The following is a 13,525-nucleotide window of genomic DNA, read 5'->3' on the forward strand; positions in this document are numbered from 1 at the left end:
GAGCACAGTGGCAAAAACAGGAAGGGTGTCACTTGTTGCTTTCGGTTGTCAGAAAAGGGCATTGTTAATATAATTCCACAGAGAGTTGAAGGGTGTGTGTGGTTGTTCAGCCATTAACTTGTTGCAGTGAGTCTGCACTGTCCCATTGTTTCAGTGCGTACTCCAGCACACTGTGAACTGTGGCTTTGGGGCTTTGCCCCTTCGCTTTCCCTCTTGCCAGTTGCCTTCCCCTCATCTTTCCTTGAAAGAGGCCATTCACCCCATCGAGTCTGTGCCAGCTCTCTGCAAGAGCAACCTGGCTCGTCCCACTCCCCCATCCTTTTCCTGTAGCCCCGCAAAGTTTTTCAAGCCTCGATTGAATCTGCCTCCAACCACACTCTCAATCAGTGCATTCCAGATCCTCACTGCTCGCTGTGTGAAAAAGTTTTTCCTCATGGCACCACTGCTTCTTCTGCCAATCAGCTTAAATCTGTGTCCTCTCGTACTCGACCCTTCCACCAATGGGAACAGGTTCTCTCTATCTGCTCTGTCCAGACCCCTCATGGTTTTGAACACCTCTATCAAATCACCTCTCAACCTTCTCTTCTCAACAGTGAACAGCCCCAGCTTCCCCAGTCTCTTCATGTAACTCAAGTCCCTCATCCCTGGGACCATGCTCGTAAATCTTTTCTGTACCCTCTCTAAAGCCTTCACATCCTTCCTAAAGCGTGGTGCCCAGAACAGGACACAGTACTCCAGCTGAGGCCGAACCAGTGTTTAAACTTGAGGTCATCCAAACTCTGCTGCCCCGTGTCCTACCTTGCACCACGCCCCGTACACCTATCACCCTCTGTACTAACTGACCTACACTGGTTCCCCGTCAAGCAACATCTTAATTTTAAAATTCTCATCCTTGTTTTCAAACCCATCCATGGCCCTCACACCCCTTCCACCCCTCTGTAACCTCCACCAGTCTTTACAACCCTCCCAATCTCTGTAACCTCCCCCAGTTCCTACAACCCTCCCAATCTCTGTAACCTCCCCCAGTCCCTACAACCCTCCCAATCTCTGTAACCTCCCCCAGTCTCTACAACCCTCCCAATCTCTGTAACCTCCCCCAGTCTTTACAACCCTCCCTATCTCTGTAATCTCCTCCAGTCTCTACAACCCTCCCAATCTCTGTAACCTCCCCCAGTCTTTACAACCCTCCCTATCTCTGTAACCTCCCCCAGTCTTTACAACCCTCCCTATCTCTGTAACCTCCTCCAGTCTTTACAACCCTACCTATCTCTGTAACCTCCTCCAGTCTTTACAACCCTCCCTATCTCTGTAACCTCCCCCAGTCTTTACAACCCTCCCTATCTCTGTAACCTCCTCCAGTCTTTACAACCCTCCCTATCTCTGTAACCTCCCCCAGTCTTTACAACCTTCCCTATCTCTGTAACCTCCCCTAGTCTCGACAACCCTCCCTTTCTCTGTAACCTCCCCCAGTCCCTACAACCCTCCCTATCTCTGCAACCTCCCCCAGTCTCTACAACCCTCCCTCCTATCTCTGTAACCTCCCCCAGTCCCTACAACCCTCCCAATCTCTGTAACCTCCCCCAGTCTCTACAACCCTCCCCATCTCTGTAACCTCCCCCAGTCTCTACAACCCTCCCTATCTCTGTAACCTCCCCCAGTCTCTACAACCCTCCCGATCTCTGTAACCTCCCCCAGTCTCTACAACCCTCCCTATCTCTGTAACCTCCCCCAGTCTTTACAACCCTCCCAATCTCTGTAGCCTCCCCCAGTCTTTACAACCCTCCCTATCTCTCAAACCTCCTCCAGTCTCTACAACCCTCCCTATCTCTGTAACCTCCTCCAGTCTTTACAACCCTCCCGATCTCTGTAACCTCCTCCAGTCTTTACAACCCTCCCTATCTCTGTAACCTCCCCCAGTCTTTACAACCCTCCCTATCTCTGTAACCTCCCCCAGTCTCTACAACCCTCCCAATCTCTGTAACCTCCCCCAGTCTTTACAACCCTCCCTATCTCAGTAACCTCCTCCAGCCCCTACAACCCTCCCTTTCTCAGTAACCTCCTCCAGTCTTTACAACCCTCCCGATCTCAGTAACCTCCTCCAGTCTTTACAACCCTCCCAATCTCTGTAACCTCCCCCAGTCTTTACAACCCTCCCAATCTCTGTAACCTCCCCCAGTCTTTACAACCCTCCCAATCTCTGTAACCTCCCCCAGTCTCTACAACCCTCCCTATCTCTGGAATCTCCTCCAGCCCCTCACACCCTCCCCATCTCTGTAACCTCCTCCAGCCCCTACAACCCTCCCTATCTCAGTAACCTCCTCCAGCCCCTACAACCCCTCCCTATCTCTGTAACCTCCTCCAGTCTTTACAACCCTCCCTATCTCTGCAACCTCCTCCAGTCTCTACAACCCTCCCTATCTCTGGAACCTCCCCCAGTCTCTACACCCCTTCCTATCTCTGTAACCTCCCCCAGTCTCTACAACCCTCCCTATCTCTGCAACCTCCTCCAGTCTTTACAACCCTCCCAATCTCTGTAACCTCCCCCAGTCTTTACAACCCTCCCTATCTCTGTAACCTCCTCCAGTCTTTACAACCCTCCCTATCTCTGTAACCTCCCCCAGTCTTTACAACCCTCCCTATCTCTGTAACCTCCCCCAGTCTTTACAACCCTCCCAATCTCGGTAACCTCCCCCAGTCTTTACAACCTTCCCAATCTCTGTAACCTCCCCCAGTCTTTACAACCCTCCCTATCTCTGTAACCTCCCCCAGTCTTTACAACCCTCCCTTTCTCTGTAACCTCCCCCAGTCTTTACAACCCTCCCTATCTCTGTAACGTCCCCCAGTCTTGACAACCCTCCCAATCTCTGTAACCTCCCCCAGTCCCTACAACCCTCCCAATCTCTGTAACCTCCCCCAGTCTCTACAACCCTCCCAATCTCTGTAACCTCCCCCAGTCTTTACAACCCTCCCTATCTCTGTAATCTCCTCCAGTCTCTACAACCCTCCCAATCTCTGTAACCTCCCCCAGTCTTTACAACCCTCCCTATCTCTGTAACCTCCCCCAGTCTTTACAACCCTCCCTATCTCTGTAACCTCCTCCAGTCTTTACAACCCTACCTATCTCTGTAACCTCCTCCAGTCTTTACAACCCTCCCTATCTCTGTAACCTCCCCCAGTCTTTACAACCCTCCCTATCTCTGTAACCTCCTCCAGTCTTTACAACCCTCCCTATCTCTGTAACCTCCCCCAGTCTTTACAACCTTCCCTATCTCTGTAACCTCCCCTAGTCTCGACAACCCTCCCTTTCTCTGTAACCTCCCCCAGTCCCTACAACCCTCCCTATCTCTGCAACCTCCCCCAGTCTCTACAACCCTCCCTCCTATCTCTGTAACCTCCCCCAGTCCCTACAACCCTCCCAATCTCTGTAACCTCCCCCAGTCTCTACAACCCTCCCCATCTCTGTAACCTCCCCCAGTCTCTACAACCCTCCCTATCTCTGTAACCTCCCCCAGTCTCTACAACCCTCCCGATCTCTGTAACCTCCCCCAGTCTCTACAACCCTCCCTATCTCTGTAACCTCCCCCAGTCTTTACAACCCTCCCAATCTCTGTAGCCTCCCCCAGTCTTTACAACCCTCCCTATCTCTCAAACCTCCTCCAGTCTCTACAACCCTCCCTATCTCTGTAACCTCCTCCAGTCTTTACAACCCTCCCGATCTCTGTAACCTCCTCCAGTCTTTACAACCCTCCCTATCTCTGTAACCTCCCCCAGTCTTTACAACCCTCCCTATCTCTGTAACCTCCCCCAGTCTCTACAACCCTCCCAATCTCTGTAACCTCCCCCAGTCTTTACAACCCTCCCTATCTCAGTAACCTCCTCCAGCCCCTACAACCCTCCCTTTCTCAGTAACCTCCTCCAGTCTTTACAACCCTCCCGATCTCAGTAACCTCCTCCAGTCTTTACAACCCTCCCAATCTCTGTAACCTCCCCCAGTCTTTACAACCCTCCCAATCTCTGTAACCTCCCCCAGTCTTTACAACCCTCCCAATCTCTGTAACCTCCCCCAGTCTCTACAACCCTCCCTATCTCTGGAATCTCCTCCAGCCCCTCACACCCTCCCCATCTCTGTAACCTCCTCCAGCCCCTACAACCCTCCCTATCTCAGTAACCTCCTCCAGCCCCTACAACCCCTCCCTATCTCTGTAACCTCCTCCAGTCTTTACAACCCTCCCTATCTCTGCAACCTCCTCCAGTCTCTACAACCCTCCCTATCTCTGGAACCTCCCCCAGTCTCTACACCCCTTCCTATCTCTGTAACCTCCCCCAGTCTCTACAACCCTCCCTATCTCTGCAACCTCCTCCAGTCTTTACAACCCTCCCAATCTCTGTAACCTCCCCCAGTCTTTACAACCCTCCCTATCTCTGTAACCTCCTCCAGTCTTTACAACCCTCCCTATCTCTGTAACCTCCCCCAGTCTTTACAACCCTCCCTATCTCTGTAACCTCCCCCAGTCTTTACAACCCTCCCAATCTCGGTAACCTCCCCCAGTCTTTACAACCTTCCCAATCTCTGTAACCTCCCCCAGTCTTTACAACCCTCCCTATCTCTGTAACCTCCCCCAGTCTTTACAACCCTCCCTTTCTCTGTAACCTCCCCCAGTCTTTACAACCCTCCCTATCTCTGTAACGTCCCCCAGTCTTGACAACCCTCCCAATCTCTGTAACCTCCCCCAGTCTTTACAACCCTCCCAATCTCAGTAACCTCCCCCAGTCTCTACAATCCTCCCTATCTCTGTAACCTCCCCCAGTCTCTACAACCCTCCCTATCTCTGTAACCTCCTCCAGTCTCTACACCCCTTTCTATCTCTGTAACCTCCCCCAGTCTCGACAACCCTCCCTATCTCTGTAACCTCCTCCAGTCTCTACACCCCTTCCTATCTCTGTAACCTCCCCCAGTCTCTACAACCCTCCCTATCTCTGTAACCTCCTCCAGTCCCTACAACCCTCCCTATCTCTGTAACCTCCCCCAGTCTTTACAACCTTCCCAATCTCTGTAACCTCCCCCAGTCTTTACAACCCTTCCAATCTCTGTAACCTCCCCCAGTCTTTACAACCCTCCCAATCTCTGTGACCTCCCCCAGTCTTTACAAACCTCCCAATCTCTGTAGCCTCCCCCAGTCTTTACAACCCTCCCTATCTCTGTAACCTCCCCCAGTCTTTACAACCCTCCCAATCTCTGTAACCTCCCCCAGTCTTTACATCCCTCCCAATCTCTGTAACCTCCCCCAGTCTCTACAACCCTCCCCATCTCTGTAACCTCCCCCAGTCTCTACAACCCTCCCTATCTCTGTAACCTCCCCCAGTCTCTACAACCCTCCCGATCTCTGTAACCTCCCCCAGTCTCTACAACCCTCCCTATCTCTGTAACCTCCCCCAGTCTTTACAACCCTCCCAATCTCTGTAGCCTCCCCCAGTCTTTACAACCCTCCCTATCTCTCAAACCTCCTCCAGTCTCTACAACCCTCCCTATCTCTGTAACCTCCTCCAGTCTTTACAACCCTCCCGATCTCTGTAACCTCCTCCAGTCTTTACAACCCTCCCTATCTCTGTAACCTCCCCCAGTCTTTACAACCCTCCCTATCTCTGTAACCTCCCCCAGTCTCTACAACCCTCCCAATCTCTGTAACCTCCCCCAGTCTTTACAACCCTCCCTATCTCAGTAACCTCCTCCAGCCCCTACAACCCTCCCTTTCTCAGTAACCTCCTCCAGTCTTTACAACCCTCCCGATCTCAGTAACCTCCTCCAGTCTTTACAACCCTCCCAATCTCTGTAACCTCCCCCAGTCTTTACAACCCTCCCAATCTCTGTAACCTCCCCCAGTCTTTACAACCCTCCCAATCTCTGTAACCTCCCCCAGTCTCTACAACCCTCCCTATCTCTGGAATCTCCTCCAGCCCCTCACACCCTCCCCATCTCTGTAACCTCCTCCAGCCCCTACAACCCTCCCTATCTCAGTAACCTCCTCCAGCCCCTACAACCCCTCCCTATCTCTGTAACCTCCTCCAGTCTTTACAACCCTCCCTATCTCTGCAACCTCCTCCAGTCTCTACAACCCTCCCTATCTCTGGAACCTCCCCCAGTCTCTACACCCCTTCCTATCTCTGTAACCTCCCCCAGTCTCTACAACCCTCCCTATCTCTGCAACCTCCTCCAGTCTTTACAACCCTCCCAATCTCTGTAACCTCCCCCAGTCTTTACAACCCTCCCTATCTCTGTAACCTCCTCCAGTCTTTACAACCCTCCCTATCTCTGTAACCTCCCCCAGTCTTTACAACCCTCCCTATCTCTGTAACCTCCCCCAGTCTTTACAACCCTCCCAATCTCGGTAACCTCCCCCAGTCTTTACAACCTTCCCAATCTCTGTAACCTCCCCCAGTCTTTACAACCCTCCCTATCTCTGTAACCTCCCCCAGTCTTTACAACCCTCCCTTTCTCTGTAACCTCCCCCAGTCTTTACAACCCTCCCTATCTCTGTAACGTCCCCCAGTCTTGACAACCCTCCCAATCTCTGTAACCTCCCCCAGTCTTTACAACCCTCCCAATCTCAGTAACCTCCCCCAGTCTCTACAATCCTCCCTATCTCTGTAACCTCCCCCAGTCTCTACAACCCTCCCTATCTCTGTAACCTCCTCCAGTCTCTACACCCCTTTCTATCTCTGTAACCTCCCCCAGTCTCGACAACCCTCCCTATCTCTGTAACCTCCTCCAGTCTCTACACCCCTTCCTATCTCTGTAACCTCCCCCAGTCTCTACAACCCTCCCTATCTCTGTAACCTCCTCCAGTCCCTACAACCCTCCCTATCTCTGTAACCTCCCCCAGTCTTTACAACCTTCCCAATCTCTGTAACCTCCCCCAGTCTTTACAACCCTTCCAATCTCTGTAACCTCCCCCAGTCTTTACAACCCTCCCAATCTCTGTGACCTCCCCCAGTCTTTACAAACCTCCCAATCTCTGTAGCCTCCCCCAGTCTTTACAACCCTCCCTATCTCTGTAACCTCCCCCAGTCTTTACAACCCTCCCAATCTCTGTAACCTCCCCCAGTCTTTACATCCCTCCCAATCTCTGTAACCTCCCCCAGTCTCTACAACCCTCCCAATCTCTGTAACCTCCCCCAGTCTCTCCAAACCTCCCTATCTCTGTAACCTCCCCCAGTCTTTACAACCCTCCCAATCTCTGTAACCTCCCCCATTCTCTACAACCCTCCCAATCTCTGTAACCTCCCCCAGTCTCTACAACCCTCCATATCTCTGTAACCTCCCCCAGTCTTTACAACCCTCCCTATCTCTGTAACCTCCTCCAGTCTCTACAACCTTCCCAATCTCTGTAACCTCCCCCAGTCTCTACAACCTTCCCAATCTCTGTAACCTCCCCCAGTCTCTACAACCCTCCCTATCTCTGTAACCTCCCCCAGTCTCTACACACCTCCCTATCTCTGTAACCTCCCCCAGTCTCTACAACCCTCCCTATCTCTGTAACCTCCCCCAGTCTCTGCAACCCTCCCAATCTCTGTAACCTCCCCCAGTCTCGACAACCCTCCCTATCTCTGTAACCTCCCCCAGTCTTTCCAACCCTCCCAATCTCTGTAACCTCCCCCAGTCTTTACCACCCTCCCAATCTCTGTAACCTCCCCCAGTCTTCACAACCTTCCCTATCTCTGTAACCTCCTCCAGTCTCTCCAACCCTCCCTATCTCTGTAACCTCCTCCAGTCCCTCACACCCTCCCTATCTCTGTAACCTCCTCCAGCCCCGACAACCCTCCCTATCTCAGTAACCTCCTTCAGCCCCTACAACCCTCCCTATCTCAGTAACCTCCTCCAGTCTTTACAACCCTCCCTATCTCAGTAACCTCCTCCAGTCTTTACAACTCTCCCAATCTCTGTAACCTCCCCCAGTCTTTACAACCCTCCCAATCTCTGTAACCTCCCCCAGTCTTTACAACCCTCCCAATCTCTGTAACCTCCCCCAGTCTCTACAACCCTCAATATCTCTGTAACCTCCTCCAGCCCCTCACACCCTCCCTATCTCTGTAACCTCCTCCAGCCCCTACAACCCTCCCTATCTCAGTAACCTCCTCCAGCCCCTACAACCCCTCCCTATCTCTGTAACCTCCCCCAGTCTTCACAACCTTCCCAATCTCTGTAACCACCCCCAGTCTTTACAACCCTCCCAATCTCTGTAACCTCCCCCAGTCTTTACAACCCTCCCTATCTCTGTAACCTCCTCCAGTCCCTACAACCCTCCCTATCTCTGTAACCTCCTCCAGCCCCTCACACCCTCCCTATCTCAGTAACCTCCTCCAGCCCCTACAACTCCTCCCTATCTCTGTAACCTCCTCCAGTCTCTACAACCCTCCCTATCTCTGTAACCTCCTCCAGTCCCTACAACCCTCCCTATCTCTGTAACCTCCTCCAGCCCCTCATACCCTCCCTATCTCAGTAACCTCCTCCAGCCCCTACAACTCCTCCCTATCTCTGTAACCTCCTCCAGTCCCTCACACCCTCCTATCTCAGTAACCTCCCCCAGTCTCTACAACCCTCCCTATCTCTGTAACCTCCTCCAGTCCCTACAACCCTGCCTATCTCTGTAACCTCCTCCAGCTCCAACAACCCTCCCTATCTCTGTAACCTCCTCCAGTCCCTACAACCCTCCCTATCTCTGTAACCTCCTCCAGTCACTACAACCCTCCCTATCTCTGTAACCTTCTCCAGCCCCTGCAACCCTCCCTATCTCTGTAACCTCCTCCAGCCCCTACAACCCTCCCTATCTCTGTAACCTCCTCCAGTCACTACAACCCTCCCTATCTCTGTAACCTCCTCCAGCTCCGACAACCCTCCCTATCTCTGTAACCTCCTCCAGTCCCGACAACCCTCCCTATCTCTGTAACCTCCTCCAGTCCCTACAACCCTCCCTATCTCTGTAACCTCCTCCAGTCCCTACAATCCTCCCTATCTCTGTAACCTCCTCTAGTCCCTACAACCCTCCCTATCTCTGTAACCTCCTCCAGTCCCTACAACCCTCCCTATCTCTGTAACCTCCTCCAGTCCCTACAATCCTCCCTATCACTGTAACCTCCTCCAGTCCCTACAACCCTCCCTATCTCTGTAACCTCCTCCAGCCCCTCACACCCTCCCTATCTCAGTAACCTCCTCCAGCCCCTACAACTCCTCCCTATCTCTGTAACCTCCTCCAGTCCCTCACACCCTCCCTATCTCTGTAACCTCCTCCAGTCTCTACAACCCTCCCTATCTCTGTAACCTCCTCCAGTCTCTACAACCCTCCCTATCTCTGTAACCTCCTCCAGTCTCTACAACCCTCCCTATCTCTGTAACCTCCTCCAGTCTCTACAACCCTCCCTATCTCTGTAACCTCCTCCAGTCTCTACAACCCTGCCTATCTCTGTAACCTCCTCCAGCTCCGACAACCCTCCCTATCTCTGTAACCTCCTCCAGTCCCTACAACCCTCCCTATATCTGTAACCTCCTCCAGTCACTACAACCCTCCCTATCTCTGTAACCTCCTCCAGCTCCGACAACCCTCCCTATCTCTGTAACCTCCTCCAGTCCCTACAACCCTCCCTATCTCTGTAACCTCCTCCAGTCCCGACAACCCTCCCTATCTCTGTAACCTCCTCCAGTCCCTACAACCCTCCCTATCTCTGTAACCTCCTCCAGTCCCTACAAACCTCCCTATCTCTGTAACCTCCTCTAGTCCCTTCAACCCTCCCTATCTCTGTAAACTCCTCCAGCCCCGACAACCCTCCCTATCTCTGTAACCTCCTCCAGTCCCTACAACCCTCCCTATCTCTGTAACCTCCTCCAGTCCCGACAACCCTCTGAGATCTCTGCGCTCCCTCCAATTCCGCCCTCTTGCCCATCCCCCGATTCCCATCGCTCCACCATTGGCGGCCGTGCCTTCAGCTGCCTGGGGCCCTAAGCTCTGGAATTCCCTCCCTAAACCTCTCCGCCTCTCTCTCTCCTCCTTTAAGACGCTCCTTAAAAAACCGACCTCTTTGACCGAGCTTTTGGTCCCCGGTCCCTAATATCTCCTGATGTGGCTGGGGGTCAAATTCTGTTTGATAATCCCTACTGTGAAGCACCTTGGGATGTTTTATTGCGTTACAGGTGCTACACAAATGCAAATTCTTGTTGTTTATAACAGGTCACCAAACCTTCCTTGTTGTTGTACTCGATGCCTCTATTTATAAAGTGCAGGATCCTTTCACTGGCCTGTTCTCCACTTTCTCAACCTGCCCTGTCTTTTTACAAGCTGTGCACAAGTGAGATTCACCCCATCACTCTGCGATGTGTGCGGCTGCAGATTGAGCCAGCAGAGGGAGGTCTCAACACACAATCCCAGTTAGCAAGGCACCGTGTCACTCCCAACGTGTGCACTGAATTTTTAAGCGGGGCGAACGATGCTTTTTTTTAAAAGAAGAGTTTGCTCATCGAGGGAACTGTTCTGTGCCCCTTTACTCCATCCTGGGGGACTGTTCTGCAAGGTTACAAAGGTACCTTTGAAGTGAATTGGTCAAGCTGGGAGCTTGTGTTGTTGCTCCCACTGATCAGTTCGGAATAATGAGGCGTACATTTACAGAGAGAGGGGAAGTGAGAGAAACATAGGGAGAGAAAGACCGATAGGTGAAGGTAGGGAGAGACAGGCATGTGTGTGCAACTATCTTTGATATGTTTATTTATGGAGAGAAAGGGAGAGAGACATAGGTAGACATTGAGAGAGAGAGAGAGACAGATATATGGAGAGATGTGCAGGTAGACATCAGGAGTCCCCTGCTCTGCATCACAAAGATCATTTCCAGGCCAGACTCCACACCAGCCAGTAAAAACAACTGCACCTTTTGAATTTCTCGAAGTGATTTGTCTTTGTTGGTCCAATTCCCCTCCCCCTCCCCCTATCTGCTCCACAGTCCCGCCTGCATTTTTCAAAAGCTATTCACCTGCCAGCCTGGGCATAAACATCTCGGATTGTCGGATAACAGAAGGGAGAGAGAATCAGTCAAGAGTAGAGGGAGGAGGAGGTGGGGGGGGGCTGAGTCCCCTTGATGTGTTTCCAAGTGTTCTGATGCAGCCGTCCGAGCAATTTGCACAGCTCATTGTTTTCCAAACCTGTTTGGAAGCATCAGTGCTCAGTTTTGTCAAACTCGAAACACATGTGGAGGAGAATTTGACTTTATTATGAGTGAGTCCTGTTGCAGATGTGCTGAAATCTAACAGCTGCACACAAACTCTTGCAACACTTTTCCATCAGAAATTCCTTTGTCGACGGCTGGCACTGACGGACAACATTGAAAAACCGAAAACACTAATTACACAAGGCACCGTCCTCTCATTTTGTCTGCAGGTGGGGTTGTGCCTGTGTGAGAGAGAGAAGTATAACACGAGGACACACTTTTTGTGTGTGTGTGTGAACACATGTCTGAGGGCATGTGGATGAGTGTGGCCATGTCTTTGTGTGTAAGTATGCATGTGTGGGTGGATGTGTGTGTGAACGTATGTTTCTCAGTACTGAGGGAGTGCTACACTGTCAGAGGGTCAGTACTGAGGGAGTGCTGCACTGTCAGAGGGTCAGTACTGAGGGAGTGCTGCACAGTCAGAGGGTCAGTACTGAGGGAGTGCTGCACTGTCAGAGGGTCTGCACTGAGGGAGTGCTGCACTGTCAGAGGGTCAGTACTGAGGGAGTGCTGCACAGTCAGAGGGTCAGTACTGAGGGAGTGCTGCACTGTCAGAGGGTCTGTACTGAGGGAGTGCTGCACTGTCAGAGGGTCTGTACTGAGGGAGTGCTGCACTGTCAGTGGGTCAGTACTGAGGGAGTGCTGCACTGTCAGAGGGTCAGTACTGAGGGAGTGCTGCACTGTCAGAGGGTCAGTACTGAGGGAGTGCTGCACTGTCAGAGGGTCAGTACTGAGAGAGTGCTACACTGTCAGGGGGTCAGTACTGAGGGAGTGCTGCACTGTCAGAGGGTCAGTACTGAGGGAGTGCTGCACTGTCAGAGGGTCAGTACTGAGGGAGTGCTACACTGTCAGAGGGTCAGTACTGAGGGAGTGCTGCACTGTCAGAGGGTCAGTACGGAGGGAGTGCTGCACTGTCAGAGGGTCAGTACAGAGGGAGTGCTGCACTGTCGGAGGGTCAGTACGGAGGGAGTGCTGCACTGTCGGAGGGTCAGTACGGAGGGAGTGCTGCACTGTCGGAGGGTCAGTACTGAGTGAGTGCTGCACTGTCAGAGGGTCAGTACTGAGGGAGTGCTGCACTGTCAGAGGGTCAGTACGGAGGGAGTGCTGCACTGTCAGAGGGTCAGTACAGAGGGAGTGCTGCACTGTCGGAGGGTCAGTACGGAGGGAGTGCTGCACTGTCAGAGGGTCTGTACTGAGGGAGTGCCGCACTGTCAGAGGGTCAGTACTGAGGGAGTGCTACACTGTCAGAGGGTCAGTACGGAGGGAGTGCTACACTGTCAGAGGGTCAGTACTGAGGGAGTGTTGCACTGTCAGAGGGTCAGTACTGAGGGAGTGCTGCACTGTCAGAGGGTCAGTACTGAGAGAGTGTTGCACTGTCAGAGGGTCAGTACTGAGGGAGTGCCGCACTGTCAGAGGGTCAGTACTGAGGGAGTGCTGCACTGTCAGAGGGTCAGTACTGAGGGAGTGCTGCACTGTCGGAGGGTCTGTACTTAGGGAGTGCCGCACTGTCAGAGGGTCAGTACTGAGGGAGTGCTGCACTGTCAGAGGGTCAGTACTGAGGGAGTGCTGCACTGTCAGAGGGTCTGTACTGAGGGAGTGCCGCACTGTCAGAGGGTCAGTATGGAGGGAGTGCTACACTGTCAGAGAGTCAATACGGAGGGAGTGCTGCACTGTCAGAGGGTCAGTACTGAGGGAGTGCTGCACTGTCGGAGGGTCAGTACTGAGGGAGTGCTGCACTGTCAGAGGGTCAGTACTGAGGGAGTGCTGCACTGTCAGAGGGTCTGTACTGAGGGAGTGCTGCACTGTCAGAGGGTCAGTACTGAGGGAGTGCTGCACTGTCAGAGGGTCTGTACTGAGGGAGTGCTGCACGGTCAGAGGGTCTGTACTGAGGGAGTGCTGCACTGTCGGATGGTCAGTACTGAGGGAGTGCTGCACTGTCAGAGGGTCAGTACTGAGGGAGTGCTGCACTGTCAGAGGGTCTGTACTGAGGGAGTGCTGCACTGTCAGAGGGTCTGTACTGAGGGAGTGCTACACTGTCAGAGGGTCAGTACTGAGGGAGTGCTGCACTGTCAGAGGGTCTGTACTGAGGGAGTGCTGCACTGTCAGAGGGTCTGTACTGAGGGAGTGCTACACTGTCAGAGGGTCAGTCCTGAGGGAGTGCTGCACTGTCAGAGGGTCAGTACTGAGGGAGTGCCGCACTGTCAGAGGGTCAATACGGAGGGAGTGCTGCACTGTCAGAGAGTCAATACGGAGGGAGTGCTGCACTGTCAGAGGGTCA

The sequence above is a fragment of the Heterodontus francisci genome, chromosome 39 (assembly GCF_036365525.1).
Source record: "Heterodontus francisci isolate sHetFra1 chromosome 39, sHetFra1.hap1, whole genome shotgun sequence".
Lineage (NCBI taxonomy): Eukaryota > Metazoa > Chordata > Chondrichthyes > Heterodontiformes > Heterodontidae > Heterodontus > Heterodontus francisci.